This window comes from Phoenix dactylifera, chromosome 4, assembly GCF_051530095.1.
Source record: "Phoenix dactylifera cultivar Ajwa chromosome 4, Ajwa_hap1_PhDact_Kaust_v1.1, whole genome shotgun sequence".
Lineage (NCBI taxonomy): Eukaryota > Viridiplantae > Streptophyta > Magnoliopsida > Arecales > Arecaceae > Phoenix > Phoenix dactylifera.
The window spans coordinates 36,435,637-36,450,379 of NC_143193.1; the positions used below are offsets into that span (position 1 = coordinate 36,435,637).

The 14,743-nt window shown below is 49.3% G+C and overlaps 34 non-coding genes and 6 pseudogenes across 34 annotated transcripts; all 40 read right to left on the reverse strand.

Annotated features, from left to right (window-relative positions):
* Positions 1-127: 127 nt before the first annotated feature.
* Positions 128-246, reverse strand: LOC149760465 (5S ribosomal RNA). Its single transcript, XR_016404879.1, has one exon. It is a non-coding gene; the product is annotated as a 5S ribosomal RNA (ribosomal RNA).
* Positions 247-492: 246 nt separating this feature from the next.
* On the reverse strand, positions 493-611 carry LOC149760466 (5S ribosomal RNA). Its single transcript, XR_016406880.1, has one exon. It is a non-coding gene; the product is annotated as a 5S ribosomal RNA (ribosomal RNA).
* Positions 612-857: 246 nt separating this feature from the next.
* On the reverse strand, positions 858-976 carry LOC149760467 (5S ribosomal RNA). The gene has a single exon (XR_016404671.1). It is a non-coding gene; the product is annotated as a 5S ribosomal RNA (ribosomal RNA).
* A 248-nt stretch (positions 977-1,224) lies between these two features.
* Positions 1,225-1,343, reverse strand: LOC149760468 (5S ribosomal RNA). Its single transcript, XR_016406265.1, has one exon. It is a non-coding gene; the product is annotated as a 5S ribosomal RNA (ribosomal RNA).
* Positions 1,344-1,588: 245 nt separating this feature from the next.
* On the reverse strand, positions 1,589-1,707 carry LOC149760469 (5S ribosomal RNA). The gene has a single exon (XR_016409638.1). It is a non-coding gene; the product is annotated as a 5S ribosomal RNA (ribosomal RNA).
* A 246-nt stretch (positions 1,708-1,953) lies between these two features.
* On the reverse strand, positions 1,954-2,072 carry LOC149760470 (5S ribosomal RNA; annotated as a pseudogene).
* Positions 2,073-2,318: 246 nt separating this feature from the next.
* Positions 2,319-2,437, reverse strand: LOC149760471 (5S ribosomal RNA). The gene has a single exon (XR_016408157.1). It is a non-coding gene; the product is annotated as a 5S ribosomal RNA (ribosomal RNA).
* A 246-nt stretch (positions 2,438-2,683) lies between these two features.
* Positions 2,684-2,802, reverse strand: LOC149760472 (5S ribosomal RNA). The gene has a single exon (XR_016409639.1). It is a non-coding gene; the product is annotated as a 5S ribosomal RNA (ribosomal RNA).
* A 248-nt stretch (positions 2,803-3,050) lies between these two features.
* LOC149760473 (5S ribosomal RNA) lies at positions 3,051-3,169 on the reverse strand. The gene has a single exon (XR_016412029.1). It is a non-coding gene; the product is annotated as a 5S ribosomal RNA (ribosomal RNA).
* A 248-nt stretch (positions 3,170-3,417) lies between these two features.
* On the reverse strand, positions 3,418-3,536 carry LOC149760474 (5S ribosomal RNA). Its single transcript, XR_016407188.1, has one exon. It is a non-coding gene; the product is annotated as a 5S ribosomal RNA (ribosomal RNA).
* Positions 3,537-3,782: 246 nt separating this feature from the next.
* LOC149760475 (5S ribosomal RNA) lies at positions 3,783-3,901 on the reverse strand. Its single transcript, XR_016407853.1, has one exon. It is a non-coding gene; the product is annotated as a 5S ribosomal RNA (ribosomal RNA).
* A 246-nt stretch (positions 3,902-4,147) lies between these two features.
* LOC149760476 (5S ribosomal RNA) lies at positions 4,148-4,266 on the reverse strand. The gene has a single exon (XR_016404673.1). It is a non-coding gene; the product is annotated as a 5S ribosomal RNA (ribosomal RNA).
* Positions 4,267-4,512: 246 nt separating this feature from the next.
* LOC149760477 (5S ribosomal RNA) lies at positions 4,513-4,631 on the reverse strand. The gene has a single exon (XR_016406266.1). It is a non-coding gene; the product is annotated as a 5S ribosomal RNA (ribosomal RNA).
* A 246-nt stretch (positions 4,632-4,877) lies between these two features.
* On the reverse strand, positions 4,878-4,996 carry LOC149760478 (5S ribosomal RNA). Its single transcript, XR_016409641.1, has one exon. It is a non-coding gene; the product is annotated as a 5S ribosomal RNA (ribosomal RNA).
* Positions 4,997-5,242: 246 nt separating this feature from the next.
* Positions 5,243-5,361, reverse strand: LOC149760479 (5S ribosomal RNA). Its single transcript, XR_016408761.1, has one exon. It is a non-coding gene; the product is annotated as a 5S ribosomal RNA (ribosomal RNA).
* Positions 5,362-5,607: 246 nt separating this feature from the next.
* On the reverse strand, positions 5,608-5,726 carry LOC149760480 (5S ribosomal RNA). Its single transcript, XR_016403834.1, has one exon. It is a non-coding gene; the product is annotated as a 5S ribosomal RNA (ribosomal RNA).
* A 247-nt stretch (positions 5,727-5,973) lies between these two features.
* LOC149760481 (5S ribosomal RNA) lies at positions 5,974-6,092 on the reverse strand (annotated as a pseudogene).
* Positions 6,093-6,339: 247 nt separating this feature from the next.
* LOC149760482 (5S ribosomal RNA) lies at positions 6,340-6,458 on the reverse strand. Its single transcript, XR_016403891.1, has one exon. It is a non-coding gene; the product is annotated as a 5S ribosomal RNA (ribosomal RNA).
* Positions 6,459-6,704: 246 nt separating this feature from the next.
* Positions 6,705-6,823, reverse strand: LOC149760483 (5S ribosomal RNA; annotated as a pseudogene).
* A 246-nt stretch (positions 6,824-7,069) lies between these two features.
* Positions 7,070-7,188, reverse strand: LOC149760484 (5S ribosomal RNA). Its single transcript, XR_016408158.1, has one exon. It is a non-coding gene; the product is annotated as a 5S ribosomal RNA (ribosomal RNA).
* A 246-nt stretch (positions 7,189-7,434) lies between these two features.
* On the reverse strand, positions 7,435-7,553 carry LOC149760485 (5S ribosomal RNA). Its single transcript, XR_016409642.1, has one exon. It is a non-coding gene; the product is annotated as a 5S ribosomal RNA (ribosomal RNA).
* Positions 7,554-7,801: 248 nt separating this feature from the next.
* LOC149760486 (5S ribosomal RNA) lies at positions 7,802-7,920 on the reverse strand. The gene has a single exon (XR_016412030.1). It is a non-coding gene; the product is annotated as a 5S ribosomal RNA (ribosomal RNA).
* A 247-nt stretch (positions 7,921-8,167) lies between these two features.
* Positions 8,168-8,286, reverse strand: LOC149760487 (5S ribosomal RNA; annotated as a pseudogene).
* Positions 8,287-8,533: 247 nt separating this feature from the next.
* Positions 8,534-8,652, reverse strand: LOC149760488 (5S ribosomal RNA). Its single transcript, XR_016403893.1, has one exon. It is a non-coding gene; the product is annotated as a 5S ribosomal RNA (ribosomal RNA).
* Positions 8,653-8,898: 246 nt separating this feature from the next.
* LOC149760489 (5S ribosomal RNA) lies at positions 8,899-9,017 on the reverse strand (annotated as a pseudogene).
* A 246-nt stretch (positions 9,018-9,263) lies between these two features.
* LOC149760490 (5S ribosomal RNA) lies at positions 9,264-9,382 on the reverse strand. The gene has a single exon (XR_016408159.1). It is a non-coding gene; the product is annotated as a 5S ribosomal RNA (ribosomal RNA).
* Positions 9,383-9,628: 246 nt separating this feature from the next.
* Positions 9,629-9,747, reverse strand: LOC149760491 (5S ribosomal RNA). The gene has a single exon (XR_016409643.1). It is a non-coding gene; the product is annotated as a 5S ribosomal RNA (ribosomal RNA).
* A 248-nt stretch (positions 9,748-9,995) lies between these two features.
* On the reverse strand, positions 9,996-10,114 carry LOC149760492 (5S ribosomal RNA). Its single transcript, XR_016412031.1, has one exon. It is a non-coding gene; the product is annotated as a 5S ribosomal RNA (ribosomal RNA).
* A 247-nt stretch (positions 10,115-10,361) lies between these two features.
* LOC149760493 (5S ribosomal RNA) lies at positions 10,362-10,480 on the reverse strand. Its single transcript, XR_016405184.1, has one exon. It is a non-coding gene; the product is annotated as a 5S ribosomal RNA (ribosomal RNA).
* A 246-nt stretch (positions 10,481-10,726) lies between these two features.
* On the reverse strand, positions 10,727-10,845 carry LOC149760494 (5S ribosomal RNA). Its single transcript, XR_016401767.1, has one exon. It is a non-coding gene; the product is annotated as a 5S ribosomal RNA (ribosomal RNA).
* Positions 10,846-11,093: 248 nt separating this feature from the next.
* Positions 11,094-11,212, reverse strand: LOC149760495 (5S ribosomal RNA). Its single transcript, XR_016404880.1, has one exon. It is a non-coding gene; the product is annotated as a 5S ribosomal RNA (ribosomal RNA).
* Positions 11,213-11,457: 245 nt separating this feature from the next.
* On the reverse strand, positions 11,458-11,576 carry LOC149760496 (5S ribosomal RNA). The gene has a single exon (XR_016403031.1). It is a non-coding gene; the product is annotated as a 5S ribosomal RNA (ribosomal RNA).
* Positions 11,577-11,822: 246 nt separating this feature from the next.
* On the reverse strand, positions 11,823-11,941 carry LOC149760497 (5S ribosomal RNA). Its single transcript, XR_016407886.1, has one exon. It is a non-coding gene; the product is annotated as a 5S ribosomal RNA (ribosomal RNA).
* Positions 11,942-12,188: 247 nt separating this feature from the next.
* On the reverse strand, positions 12,189-12,307 carry LOC149760498 (5S ribosomal RNA). The gene has a single exon (XR_016409644.1). It is a non-coding gene; the product is annotated as a 5S ribosomal RNA (ribosomal RNA).
* Positions 12,308-12,555: 248 nt separating this feature from the next.
* LOC149760499 (5S ribosomal RNA) lies at positions 12,556-12,674 on the reverse strand. Its single transcript, XR_016400931.1, has one exon. It is a non-coding gene; the product is annotated as a 5S ribosomal RNA (ribosomal RNA).
* A 246-nt stretch (positions 12,675-12,920) lies between these two features.
* On the reverse strand, positions 12,921-13,039 carry LOC149760500 (5S ribosomal RNA). The gene has a single exon (XR_016412700.1). It is a non-coding gene; the product is annotated as a 5S ribosomal RNA (ribosomal RNA).
* Positions 13,040-13,285: 246 nt separating this feature from the next.
* Positions 13,286-13,404, reverse strand: LOC149760501 (5S ribosomal RNA). Its single transcript, XR_016406644.1, has one exon. It is a non-coding gene; the product is annotated as a 5S ribosomal RNA (ribosomal RNA).
* Positions 13,405-13,650: 246 nt separating this feature from the next.
* On the reverse strand, positions 13,651-13,769 carry LOC149760502 (5S ribosomal RNA). The gene has a single exon (XR_016412642.1). It is a non-coding gene; the product is annotated as a 5S ribosomal RNA (ribosomal RNA).
* Positions 13,770-14,016: 247 nt separating this feature from the next.
* LOC149760503 (5S ribosomal RNA) lies at positions 14,017-14,170 on the reverse strand (annotated as a pseudogene).
* A 246-nt stretch (positions 14,171-14,416) lies between these two features.
* On the reverse strand, positions 14,417-14,535 carry LOC149760504 (5S ribosomal RNA). The gene has a single exon (XR_016408227.1). It is a non-coding gene; the product is annotated as a 5S ribosomal RNA (ribosomal RNA).
* Positions 14,536-14,743: the final 208 nt, after the last annotated feature.

Consider the following 14,743-nt stretch of genomic DNA (forward strand, 5'->3'; position numbering starts at 1 on the left):
GGCACCGCCAGTCTCCGGACTCAGTTTATTTTCGGGGGAAAAAAATTATCCGAAGAGGAAAAGCCAAAAGCCGAAAAATTAAAAATAAATATTGTCAAAAAATAAAAAAGTGGAGAAAAAAATAAAAAGGGTGCAACACGAGGACTTCCCAGGGGGTCACCCATCCTAGTACTACTCTCGCCCAAGCACGCTTAACTGCGGAGTTTTGATGGGATCCGGTGCATTAGTGCTGGTATGATCGCACCCATGACATGCCCTTCGAAACTCCCTTTTATGACAAAGCAGCAGACCTCGACGGCCCGAGACATTCGCGCTGCCGGGGCCGTTCTGGCGTAGGATTCAACGCGCTGTTCCGCTATGCGGCATGGCACCGCGTGTCTCCGGACTCAGTTTATTTTCGGGGGAAAAAAATTATCCGAAGAGAAAAAGCCAAAAGCCGAAAAATTAAAAATAAATATTATCAAAAAATAAAAAAGCGGGCAAAAAATAAAAATGGTGCAACACGAGGACTTCCCAGGGGGTCACCCATCCTAGTACTACTCTCGCCCAAGCACGCTTAACTGCGGAGTTCTGATCGGATCCGGTGCATTAGTGCTGGTATGATCGCACCCATGACATGCCCTTCGAAACTCCCTTTTATGACAAAGCAGCAGACCTTGACGGCCCGAGGCATTCGCGCTGCCGGGGCCGTTCTGGCGTAGGATTCAACGCGCTGTTCCGCTATGTGGCATGGCACCGCGAGTCTCCGGACTCAGTTTATTTTCGGGGGAAAAAAATTATCCGAAGAGGAAAAGCCAAAAGCCGACAAATTAAAAATAAATATTATCAAAAAATAAAAAAGCGGGCGAAAAATAAAAGGGGTGCAACACGAGGACTTCCCAGGGGGTCACCCATCCTAGTACTACTCTCGCCCAAGCACGCTTAACTGCGGAGTTTTGATGGGATCCGGTGCATTAGTGCTGGTATGATCGCACCCATGACATGCCCATCGAAACTCCCTTTTATGACAAAGCAGCAGACCTCGACGGCCCGAGACATTCGTGCCGCCGGGGCCGTTCTGGCGTAGGATTCAACGCGCTGGTCCCGCTATGCGGCATGGCACCGCCAGTCTCCGGACTCAGTTTATTTTCGGGGGAAAAAAATTATCCGAAGAGGAAAAGCCAAAAGCCGAAAAATTAAAAATAAATATTATCAAAAAATAAAAAAGTGGAGAAAAAAATAAAAAGGGTGCAACACGAGGACTTCCGAGGGGGTCACCCATCCTAGTACTACTCTCGCCCAAGCACGCTTAACTGCGGAGTTCTGATGGGATCTGGTGCATTAGTGCTGGTATGATCGCACCCAAGACATGCCCTTCGAAACTCCCTTTTATGACAAAGCAGCAGACCTCGATGGCCCGAGACATTCGCGCTGCCGGGGCCGTTCTGGCGTAGGATTCAACACGCCGTTCCGCTATGCGGCATGGCACCGCCAGTCTCCGGACTCAGTTTATTTTCGGGGGAAAAAAATTATCCGAAGAGGAAAAGCCAAAAGCCGAAAAATAAAAAATAAATGTATCAAAAAATAAAAAAGCGGGCAAAAAATAAAAGGGGTGCAACACGAGGACTTCCCAGGGGGTCACCCATCCTAGTACTACTCTCGCCCAAGCACGCTTAACTGCGGAGTTCTGATGGGATCCGGTGCATTAGTGCTGGTATGATCGCACCCATGACATGCCCTTCGAAACTCCCTTTTATGACAAAGCAGCAGACCTCGACGGCCCGAGACATTCGCGCTGCCGGGGCCGTTCTGGCGTAGGATTCAACGCGCTGTTCCGCTATGCGGCATGGCACCGCCAGTCTCCGGACTCAGTTTATTTTCGGGAGGAAAAAATTATCCGAAGAGGAAAAGCCAAAAGCCAAAAAATTAAAAATAAATATTATCAAAAAATAAAAAAGCGGGCAAAAAATAAAAAGGGTGCAACACGAGGACTTCCCAGGGGGTCACCCATCCTAGTACTCCTCTCGCCCAAGCATGCTTAACTGCGGAGTTATGATGGGATCCGGTGCATTAGTGCTGGAATGATCGCACCCATGACATGCCCTTCGAAACTCCCTTTTATGACAAAGCAGCAGACCGCGACGGCCCGAGACATTCGCGCTGCCGGGGCCGTTCTGGCGTAGGATTCAACGCGCTATTCCGCTCTGCGGCATGGCACCGCCAGTCTCCGGACTCAGTTTATTTTCGGAAAAAAAAAATTATCCGAAGAGGAAAAGCCAAAAGCCGAAAAATTAAAAATAAATATTATCAAAAAATAAAAAAGCGGGCAAAAAATAAAAAGGGTGCAACACGAGGACTTCCCAGGGGGTCACACATCCTAGTACTACTCTCGCCCAAGCACGCTTAACTGCGGAGTTCTGATCGGATCCGGTGCATTAGTGCTGGTATGATCGCACCCATGACATGCCCTTCGAAACTCCCTTTTATGACAAAGCAGCAGATCTCGACGGCCCGAGGCATTCGCGCTGCCGGGGCCGTTCTGGCGTAGGATTCAACGCGCTGTTCCGCTATGCGGCATGGCACCGCGAGTCTCCGGACTCAGTTTATTTTCGGGAGAAATAAATTATCCGAAGAGGAAAAGCCAAAAGCCAAAAAATTAAAAATAAATATTATCAAAAAATAAAAAAGCGGGCAAAAAATAAAAGGGGTGCAACACGAGGACTTCCCAGGGGGTCACCCATCCTAGTACTACTCTCGCCCAAGCACGCTTAACTGCGGAGTTCTGATGGGATCCGGTGCATTAGTGCTGGTATGATCGCACCCATGACATGCCCATCGAAACTCCCTTTTATGACAAAGCAGCAGACCTCGACGGCCCGAGACATTCGCGCCGCCGGGGCCGTTCTGGCGCAGGATTCAACGCGCTGGTCCCGCTATGCGGCATGGCACCGCCAGTCTCCGGACTCAGTTTATTTTCGGGGGAAAAAAATTATCCGAAGAGGAAAAGCCAAAAGCCGAAAAATTAAAAATAAATATTGTCAAAAAATAAAAAAGTGGAGAAAAAAATAAAAAGGGTGCAACACGAGGACTTCCCAGGGGGTCACCCATCCTAGTACTACTCTCGCCCAAGCACGCTTAACTGCGGAGTTCTGATGGGATCCGGTGCATTAGTGCTGGTATGATCGCACCCATGACATGCCCATCGAAACTCCCTTTTATGACAAAGCAGCAGACCTCGACGGCCCGAGACATTCGCGCCGCCGGGGCCGTTCTGGCGTAGGATTCAACGCGCTGGTCCCGCTATGCGGCATGGCACCGCCAGTCTCCGGACTCAGTTTATTTTCGGGGGAAAAAAATTATCCGAAGAGGAAAAGCCAAAAGCCGAAAAATTAAAAATAAATATTGTCAAAAAATAAAAAAGTGGAGAAAAAAATAAAAAGGGTGCAACACGAGGACTTCCCAGGGGGTCACCCATCCTAGTACTACTCTCGCCCAAGCACGCTTAACTGCGGAGTTTTGATGGGATCCGGTGCATTAGTGCTGGTTTGATCGCACCCATGACATGCCCTTCGAAACTCCCTTTTATGACAAAGCAGCAGACCTCGACGGCCCGAGACATTCGCGCTGCCGGGGCCGTTCTGGCGTAGGATTCAACGCGCTGTTCCGCTATGCGGCATGGCACCGCGTGTCTCCGGACTCAGTTTATTTTCGGGGAAAAAAAATTATCCGAAGAGGAAAAGCCAAAAGCCGAAAAATTAAAAATAAATATTATCAAAAAATAAAAAAGCGGGCAAAAAATAAAAATGGTGCAACACGAGGACTTCCCAGGGGGTCACCCATCCTAGTACTACTCTCGCCCAAGCACGCTTAACTGCGGAGTTCTGATCAGATCCGGTGCATTAGTGCTGGTATGATCGCACCCATGACATGCCCTTCGAAACTCCCTTTTATGACAAAGCAGCAGACCTCGACGGCCCGAGGCATTCGCGCTGCCGGGGCCGTTCTGGCGTAGGATTCAACGCGCTGTTCCGCTATGCGGCATGGCACCGCGAGTCTCCGGACTCAGTTTATTTTCGGGGGAAAAAAATTATCCGAAGAGGAAAAGCCAAAAGCCGACAAATTAAAAATAAATATTATCAAAAAATAAAAAAGCGGGCGAAAAATAAAAGGGGTGCAACACGAGGACTTCCCAGGGGGTCACCCATCCTAGTACTACTCTCGCCCAAGCACGCTTAACTGCGGAGTTTTGATGGGATCCGGTGCATTAGTGCTGGTATGATCGCACCCATGACATGCCCATCGAAACTCCCTTTTATGACAAAGCAGCAGACCTCGACGGCCCGAGACATTCGTGCCGCCGGGGCCGTTCTGGCGTAGGATTCAACGCGCTGGTCCCGCTATGCGGCATGGCACCGCCAGTCTCCGGACTCAGTTTATTTTCGGGGGAAAAAATTATCCGAAGAGGAAAAGCCAAAAGCCGAAAAATTAAAAATAAATATTATCAAAAATAAAAAAGTGGAGAAAAAAATAAAAAGGGTGCAACACGAGGACTTCCGAGGGGGTCACCCATCCTAGTACTACTCTCGCCCAAGCACGCTTAACTGCGGAGTTCTGATGGGATCTGGTGCATTAGTGCTGGTATGATCGCACCCAAGACATGCCCTTCGAAACTCCCTTTTATGACAAAGCAGCAGACCTCGATGGCCCGAGACATTCGCGCTGCCGGGGCCGTTCTGGCGTAGGATTCAACACGCCGTTCCGCTATGCGGCATGGCACCGCCAGTCTCCGGACTCAGTTTATTTTCGGGGGAAAAAAATTATCCGAAGAGGAAAAGCCAAAAGCCGAAAAATAAAAAATAAATGTTATCAAAAAATAAAAAAGCGGGCAAAAAATAAAAGGGGTGCAACACGAGGACTTCCCAGGGGGTCACCCATCCTAGTACTACTCTCGCCCAAGCACGCTTAACTGCGGAGTTCTGATGGGATCCGGTGCATTAGTGCTGGTATGATCGCACCCATGACATGCCCTTCGAAACTCCCTTTTATGACAAAGCAGCAGACCTCGACGGCCCGAGACATTCGCGCTGCCGGGGCCGTTCTGGCGTAGGATTCAACGCGCTGTTCCGCTATGCGGCATGGCCCCGCCAGTCTCCGGACTCAGTTTATTTTCGGGAGGAAAAAATTATCCGAAGAGGAAAAGCCAAAAGCCAAAAAATTAAAAATAAATATTATCAAAAAATAAAAAAGCGGGCAAAAAATAAAAAGGGTGCAACACGAGGACTTCCCAGGGGGTCACCCATCCTAGTACTCCTCTCGCCCAAGCACGCTTAACTGCGGAGTTATGATGGGATCCGGTGCATTAGTGCTGGAATGATCGCACCCATGACATGCCCTTCGAAACTCCCTTTTATGACAAAGCAGCAGACCGCGACGGCCCGAGACATTCGCGCTGCCGGGGCCGTTCTGGCGTAGGATTCAACGCGCTGTTCCGCTATGCGGCATGGCACCGCCAGTCTCCGGACTCAGTTTATTTTCGGAAAAAAAAAATTATCCGAAGAGGAAAAGCCAAAAGCCGAAAAATTAAAAATAAATATTATCAAAAAATAAAAAAGCGGGCAAAAAATAAAAAGGGTGCAACACGAGGACTTCCCAGGGGGTCACCCATCCTAGTACACCTCTCGCCCAAGCACGCTTAACTACGGAGTTCTGATGGGATCCGGTGCATTAGTGCTGGTATGATCGCACCCATGACATGCCCTTCGAAACTCCCTTTTATGACAAAGCAGCAGACCTCGACGGCCCGAGACATTCACGCTGCCGGGGCCGTTCTGGCGTAGGATTCAACGCGCTGGTCCCGCTATGCGGCATGGCACCGCCAGTCTCCGGACTCAGTTTATTTTCGGGGGGGAAAAATTATCCGAAGAGGAAAAGCCAAAAGCCAAAAAATTAAAAATAAATATTATCAAAAAATAAAAAAGCGGGCAAAAAATAAAAAGGGTGCAACACGAGGACTTCCCAGGGGGTCACCCATCCTAGTACTCCTCTCGCCCAAGCACGCTTAACTGCGGAGTTATGATGGGATCCGGTGCATTAGTGCTGGAATGATCACACCCATGACATGCCCTTCGAAACTCCCTTTTATGACAAAGCAGCAGACCGCGACGGCCCGAGACATTCGCGCTGCCGGGGCCGTTCTGGCGTAGGATTCAACGCGCTGTTCCGCTATGCGGCATGGCACCGCCAGTCTCCGGACTCAGTTTATTTTCGGAAAAAAAAAAATTATCGGAAGAGGAAAAGCCAAAAGCCGAAAAATTAAAAATAAATATTATCAAAAAATAAAAAAACGGGCAAAAAATAAAAAGGGTGCAACACGAGGACTTTTCAGGGGGTCACCCATCCTAGTACTACTCTCGCCCAAGCACGCTTAACTACGGAGTTCTGATGGGATCCGGTGCATTAGTGCTGGTATGATCGCACCCATGACATGCCCTTCGAAACTCCCTTTTATGACAAAGCAGCAGACCTCGACGGCCCGAGACATTCACGCTGCCGGGGCCGTTCTGGCGTAGGATTCAACGCGCTGTTCCGCTATGCGGCATGGCACCGCCAGTCTCCGGACTCAGTTTATTTTCGGGAGGAAAAAATTATCCGAAGAGGAAAAGCCAAAAGCCAAAAAATTAAAAATAAATATTATCAAAAAATAAAAAAGCGGGCAAAAAATAAAAAGGGTGCAACACGAGGACTTCCCAGGGGGTCACCCATCCTAGTACTCCTCTCGCCCAAGCATGCTTAACTGCGGAGTTATGATGGGATCCGGTGCATTAGTGCTGGAATGATCGCACCCATGACATGCCCTTCGAAACTCCCTTTTATGACAAAGCAGCAGACCGCGACGGCCCGAGACATTCGCGCTGCCGGGGCCGTTCTGGCGTAGGATTCAACGCGCTATTCCGCTCTGCGGCATGGCACCGCCAGTCTCCGGACTCAGTTTATTTTCGGAAAAAAAAAATTATCCGAAGAGGAAAAGCCAAAAGCCGAAAAATTAAAAATAAATATTATCAAAAAATAAAAAAGCGGGCAAAAAATAAAAAGGGTGCAACACGAGGACTTCCCAGGGGGTCACACATCCTAGTACTACTCTCGCCCAAGCACGCTTAACTGCGGAGTTCTGATCGGATCCGGTGCATTAGTGCTGGTATGATCGCACCCATGACATGCCCTTCGAAACTCCCTTTTATGACAAAGCAGCAGATCTCGACGGCCCGAGGCATTCGCGCTGCCGGGGCCGTTCTGGCGTAGGATTCAACGCGCTGTTCCGCTATGCGGCATGGCACCGCGAGTCTCCGGACTCAGTTTATTTTCGGGAGAAAAAAATTATCCGAAGAGGAAAAGCCAAAAGCCAAAAAATTAAAAATAAATATTATCAAAAAATAAAAAAGCGGGCAAAAAATAAAAGGGGTGCAACACGAGGACTTCCCAGGGGGTCACCCATCCTAGTACTACTCTCGCCCAAGCACGCTTAACTGCGGAGTTCTGATGGGATCCGGTGCATTAGTGCTGGTATGATCGCACCCATGACATGCCCATCGAAACTCCCTTTTATGACAAAGCAGCAGACCTCGACGGCCCGAGACATTCGCGCCGCCGGGGCCGTTCTGGCGCAGGATTCAACGCGCTGGTCCCGCTATGCGGCATGGCACCGCCAGTCTCCGGACTCAGTTTATTTTCGGGGGAAAAAAATTATCCGAAGAGGAAAAGCCAAAAGCCGAAAAATTAAAAATAAATATTGTCAAAAAATAAAAAAGTGGAGAAAAAAATAAAAAGGGTGCAACACGAGGACTTCCCAGGGGGTCACCCATCCTAGTACTACTCTCGCCCAAGCACGCTTAACTGCGGAGTTCTGATGGGATCCGGTGCATTAGTGCTGGTATGATCGCACCCATGACATGCCCATCGAAACTCCCTTTTATGACAAAGCAGCAGACCTCGACGGCCCGAGACATTCGCGCCGCCGGGGCCGTTCTGGCGTAGGATTCAACGCGCTGGTCCCGCTATGCGGCATGGCACCGCCAGTCTCCGGACTCAGTTTATTTTCGGGGGGGAAAAATTATCCGAAGAGGAAAAGCCAAAAGCCAAAAAATTAAAAATAAATATTATCAAAAAATAAAAAAGCGGGCAAAAAATAAAAAGGGTGCAACACGAGGACTTCCCAGGGGGTCACCCATCCTAGTACTCCTCTCGCCCAAGCACGCTTAACTGCGGAGTTATGATGGGATCCGGTGCATTAGTGCTGGAATGATCACACCCATGACATGCCCTTCGAAACTCCCTTTTATGACAAAGCAGCAGACCGCGACGGCCCGAGACATTCGCGCTGCCGGGGCCGTTCTGGCGTAGGATTCAACGCGCTGTTCCGCTATGCGGCATGGCACCGCCAGTCTCCGGACTCAGTTTATTTTCGGAAAAAAAAAAATTATCGGAAGAGGAAAAGCCAAAAGCCGAAAAATTAAAAATAAATATTATCAAAAAATAAAAAAACGGGCAAAAAATAAAAAGGGTGCAACACGAGGACTTTTCAGGGGGTCACCCATCCTAGTACTACTCTCGCCCAAGCACGCTTAACTACGGAGTTCTGATGGGATCCGGTGCATTAGTGCTGGTATGATCGCACCCATGACATGCCCTTCGAAACTCCCTTTTATGACAAAGCAGCAGACCTCGACGGCCCGAGACATTCACGCTGCCGGGGCCGTTCTGGCGTAGGATTCAACGCGCTGTTCCGCTATGCGGCATGGCACCGCCAGTCTCCGGACTCAGTTTATTTTCGGGAGGAAAAAATTATCCGAAGAGGAAAAGCCAAAAGCCAAAAAATTAAAAATAAATATTATCAAAAAATAAAAAAGCGGGCAAAAAATAAAAAGGGTGCAACACGAGGACTTCCCAGGGGGTCACCCATCCTAGTACTCCTCTCGCCCAAGCATGCTTAACTGCGGAGTTATGATGGGATCCGGTGCATTAGTGCTGGAATGATCGCACCCATGACATGCCCTTCGAAACTCCCTTTTATGACAAAGCAGCAGACCGCGACGGCCCGAGACATTCGCGCTGCCGGGGCCGTTCTGGCGTAGGATTCAACGCGCTATTCCGCTCTGCGGCATGGCACCGCCAGTCTCCGGACTCAGTTTATTTTCGGAAAAAAAAAATTATCCGAAGAGGAAAAGCCAAAAGCCGAAAAATTAAAAATAAATATTATCAAAAAATAAAAAAGCGGGCAAAAAATAAAAAGGGTGCAACACGAGGACTTCCCAGGGGGTCACACATCCTAGTACTACTCTCGCCCAAGCACGCTTAACTGCGGAGTTCTGATCGGATCCGGTGCATTAGTGCTGGTATGATCGCACCCATGACATGCCCTTCGAAACTCCCTTTTATGACAAAGCAGCAGATCTCGACGGCCCGAGGCATTCGCGCTGCCGGGGCCGTTCTGGTGTAGGATTCAACGCGCTGTTCCGCTATGCGGCATGGCACCGCGAGTCTCCGGACTCAGTTTATTTTCGGGAGAAAAAAATTATCCGAAGAGGAAAAGCCAAAAGCCAAAAAATTAAAAATAAATATTATCAAAAAATAAAAAAGCGGGCAAAAAATAAAAGGGGTGCAACACGAGGACTTCCCAGGGGGTCACCCATCCTAGTACTACTCTCGCCCAAGCACGCTTAACTGCGGAGTTCTGATGGGATCCGGTGCATTAGTGCTGGTATGATCGCACCCATGACATGCCCATCGAAACTCCCTTTTATGACAAAGCAGCAGACCTCGACGGCCCGAGACATTCGCGCCGCCGGGGCCGTTCTGGCGCAGGATTCAACGCGCTGGTCCCGCTATGCGGCATGGCACCGCCAGTCTCCGGACTCAGTTTATTTTCGGGGGAAAAAAATTATCCGAAGAGGAAAAGCCAAAAGCCGAAAAATTAAAAATAAATATTGTCAAAAAATAAAAAAGTGGAGAAAAAAATAAAAAGGGTGCAACACGAGGACTTCCCAGGGGGTCACCCATCCTAGTACTACTCTCGCCCAAGCACGCTTAACTGCGGAGTTCTGATGGGATCCGGTGCATTAGTGCTGGTATGATCGCACCCATGACATGCCCATCGAAACTCCCTTTTATGACAAAGCAGCAGACCTCGACGGCCCGAGACATTCGCGCCGCCGGGGCCGTTCTGGCGTAGGATTCAACGCGCTGGTCCCGCTATGCGGCATGGCACCGCCAGTCTCCGGACTCAATTTATTTTCGGGGGGGAAAAATTATCCGAAGAGGAAAAGCCAAAAGCCAAAAAATTAAAAATAAATATTATCAAAAAATAAAAAAGCGGGCAAAAAATAAAAAGGGTGCAACACGAGGACTTCCCAGGGGGTCACCCATCCTAGTACTACTCTCGCCCAAGCACGCTTAACTGCGGAGTTCTGATCGGATCCGGTGCATTAGTGCTGGTATGATCACACCCACGACATGCCCTTCGAAACTCCCTTTTATGACAAAGCAGCAGATCTCGACGGCCCGAGGCATTCGCGCTGCCGGGGCCGTTCTGGCGTAGGATTCAACGCGCTGTTCCGCTATGCGGCATGGCACCGCGAGTCTCCGGACTCAGTTTATTTTCGGGGGAAAAAAATTATCCGAAGAGGAAAAGCCAAAAGCCGAAAAATTAAAAATAAATATTATCAAAAAATAAAAAAGCGGGCAAAAAATAAAAGGGGTGCAACACGAGGACTTCCCAGGGGGTCACCCATCCTAGTACTACTCTCGCCCAAGCACGCTTAACTGCGGAGTTCTGATGGGATCCGGTGCATTAGTGCTGGTATGATCGCACTCATGACATGCCCATCGAAACTCCCTTTTATGACAAAGCAGCAGACCTCGAAGGCCCGAGACATTCGCGCCGCCGGGGCCGTTCTGGCGTAGGATTCAACGCGTTGGTCCCGCTATGCGGCATGGCACCGCCAGTCTCCGGACTCAGTTTATTTTCGGGGGAAAAAAATTATCCGAAGAGGAAAAGCCAAAAGCCGAAAAATTAAAAATAAATATTGTCAAAAAATAAAAAAGTGGAGAAAAAAATAAAAAGGGTGCAACACGAGGACTTCCCAGGGGGTCACCCATCCTAGTACTACTCTCGCCCAAGCACGCTTAACTGCGGAGTTTTGATGGGATCCGGTGCATTAGTGCTGGTATGATCGCACCCATGACATGCCCTTCGAAACTCCCTTTTATGACAAAGCAGCAGACCTCGACGGCCCGAGACATTCGCGCTGCCGGGGCCGTTCTGGCGTAGGATTCAACGCGCTGTTCCGCTATGCGGCATGGCACCGCCAGTCTCCGGACTCAGTTTATTTTCGGGGGAAAAAAATTATCCGAAGAGGAAAAGCCAAAAGCCGAAAAATTAAAAATAAATATTATCAAAAAATAAAAAAGCGGGCAAAAAATAAAAGGGTGCAACACGAGGACTTCCCAGGGGGTCACCCATCCTAGTACTACTCTCGCCCAAGCACGCTTAACTGCGGAGTTCTGATGGGATCCGGTGCATTAGTGCTGGTATGATCGCACCGATGACATGCCCATCGAAACACCCTTTTATGACAAAGCAGCAGACCTCGACGGCCCGAGACATTCGCGCTGCCGGGGCCGTTCTGGCGTAGGATTTAACGCGCTGTTCCGCTATGCGGCATGGCGCCGCGAGTCTCCGGACTCAGTTTATTTTCGGGGGAAAAAAATTATCCGAAGAGGAAAAGCCAAATGCCAAAAAATTAAAAATAAATGTTATCAAAAAATAAAAAAGCGGGCAAAAAATAAAAGGGGTGCAACACGAGGACTTCCCAGGGGGTCACCCATCCTAGTACTACTCTCGCCCATGCACGCTAAACTGTGGAGTTCTGATGGGATCCGGTGCATTAGTGCTGGTATGATCGCACCCATGATATGCCCTTCGAAACTCCCTTTTATGACAAAGCAGCAGACCTCGACGGCCCGAGACATTCGCGCTGCCGGGGCCGTTCTGGCGTAGGATTCAACGCGCTGGTCCCGCTATGCGGCATGGCACCGCCAGTCTCCGGACTCAGTTTATTGTCGGGGAAAAAAAATTATCCGAAGAGGAAAAGCCAAAAGCCGAAAAATTAAAAATAAATATTATCAAAAAATAAAAAAGCGGGCAAAAAATAAAAGGGGTGCAACACGAGGACTTCCCAGGGGGTCACCCATCCTAGTACTACTCTCGCCCAAGCACGCTTAACTGCGGAGTTCTGATGGGATCCGGTGCATTAGTGCTGGTATGATCGCACCCATGACATGCCCATCGAAACTCCCTTTTATGACAAAGCAGCAGACCTCGACGGCCCGAGACATTCGCGCCGCCGGGGCCGTTCTGGCGTAGGATTCAACGCGCTGGTCCCGCTATGCGGCATGGCACCGCCAGTCTCCGGACTCAGTTTATTTTCGGGGGAAAAAAATTATCCGAAGAGGAAAAGCCAAAAGCCGAAAAATTAAAAATAAATATTATCAAAAAATAAAAAAGTGGAGAAAAAAATAAAAAAGGTGCAACACGAGGACTTCCCAGGGGGTCACCCATCCTAGTACTACTCTCGCCCAAGCACGCTTAACTGCGGAGTTCTGATGGGATCCGGTGCATTAGTGCTGGTATGATCGCACCCAAGACATGCCCTTCGAAACTCCCTTTTATGACAAAGCAGCAGACCTCGACGGCCCGAGACATTCGCGCTGCCGGGGCCGTTCTGGCGTAGGATTCAACACGCTGTTCCGCTATGCGGCATGGCACCGCCAGTCTCCGGACTCAGTTTATTTTCGGGGGAAAAAAATTATCCGAAGAGGAAAAGCCAAAAGCCGAAAAATAAAAAATAAATGTTATCAAAAAATAAAAAAGCGGGCAAAAAATAAAAGGGGTGCAACACGAGGACTTCCCAAGGGGTCACCCATCCTAGTACTACTCTCGCCCAAGCACGCTTAACTGCGGAGTTCTGATGGGATCCGGTGCATTAGTGCTGGTATGATCGCACCCATGACATGCCCTTCGAAACTCCCTTTTATGACAAAGCAGCAGACCTCGACGGCCCGAGACATTCGCGCTGCCGGGGCCGTTCTGGCGTAGGATTCAACGCGCTGTTCCGCTATGCGGCATGGCACCGCCAGCCTCCGGACTCAGTTTATTTTCGGGGGGAAAAAATTATCCGAAGAGGAAAAGCCAAAAGCCAAATAATTAAAAATAAATATTATCAAAAAATAAAAAAGCGGGCAAAAAATAAAAAGGGTGCAACACGAGGACTTCCCAGGGGGTCACCCATCCTAGTACTTCTCTCGCCCAAGCACGCTTAACTGCGGAGTTATGATGGGATCCGGTGCATTAGTGCTGGTATGATCGCACCCATGACATGCCCTTCGAAACTCCCTTTTATGACAAAGCAGCAGACCGCGACGGCCCGAGACATTCGCGCTGCCGGGGCCGTTCTGGCGTAGGATTCAACGCGCTGTTCCGCTATGCGGCATGGCACCGCCAGTCTCCGGACTCAGTTTATTTTCGGAAAAAAAAAATTATCCGAAGAGGAAAAGCCAAAAGCCGAAAAATTAAAAATAAATATTATCAAAAAATAAAAAAGCGGGCAAAAAATAAAAAGGGTGCAACACGAGGACTTCCCAGGGGGTCACCCATCCTAGTACTACTCTCGCCCAAGCACGCTTAACTACGGAGTTCTGATGGGATCCGGTGCATTAGTGCTGGTATGATCGCACCCAGGACATGCCCTTCGAAACTCCCTTTTATGACAAAGCAGCAGACCTCGACGGCCCGAGACATTCACGCTGCCGGGGCCGTTCTGGCGTAGGATTCAACGCGCTGGTCCCGCTATGCGGCATGGCACCGCCAGTCTCCGGACTCAGTTTATTGTCGGGGGAAAAAAATTATCCGAAGAGGAAAAGCCAAAACCCGAAAAATTAAAAATAAATATTATCAAAAAATAAAAAAGCGGGCAAAAAATAAAAAGGGTGCAACACGAGGACTTCCCAGGGGGTCACCCATCCTAGTACTACTCTCGCCCAAGCACGCTTAACTGCGGAGTTCTGATGGGATCCGGTGCACGCTTAACTGCGGAGTTCTGATGGGATCCGGTGCATTAGTGCTGGTATGATCGCACCCAAGACATGCCCTTTGAAACTCCCTTTTAAGACAAAGCAGCAGACCTCGACGGCCCGAGACATTCGCGCTACCGGGGCCGTTCTGGCGTATGATTCAACGCGCTGTTCCGCTATGCGGCATGGCACCGCCAGTCTCCGGACTCAGTTTATTTTCGGGGGGAAAAAATTATCGGAAGAGGAAAAGCCAAAAGCCAAAAAATTAAAAATAAATATTATCAAAAAATAAAAAAGCGGGCAAAAAATAAAAAGGGTGCAACACGAGGACTTCCTAGGGGGTCACCCATCCTAGTACTTCTCTCGCCCAAGCACGCTTAACTGCGGAGTTATGATGGGATCCGGTGCATTAGTGCTGGTATGATCGCACCCATGACATGCCCTTCGAAACTCCCTTTTATGACAAAGCAGCAGACCGCGACGGCCCGAGACATTCGCGCTGCCGGGGCCGTTCTGGCGTAGGATTCAACGCGCTGTTCCGCTATGCAGCATGGCACCGCCAGTCTCCGGACTCAGTTTATTTTCGAGAAAAAAAAATTATCCGAAGAGGAAAAGCCAAAAGCCGAAAAATTAAAAATAA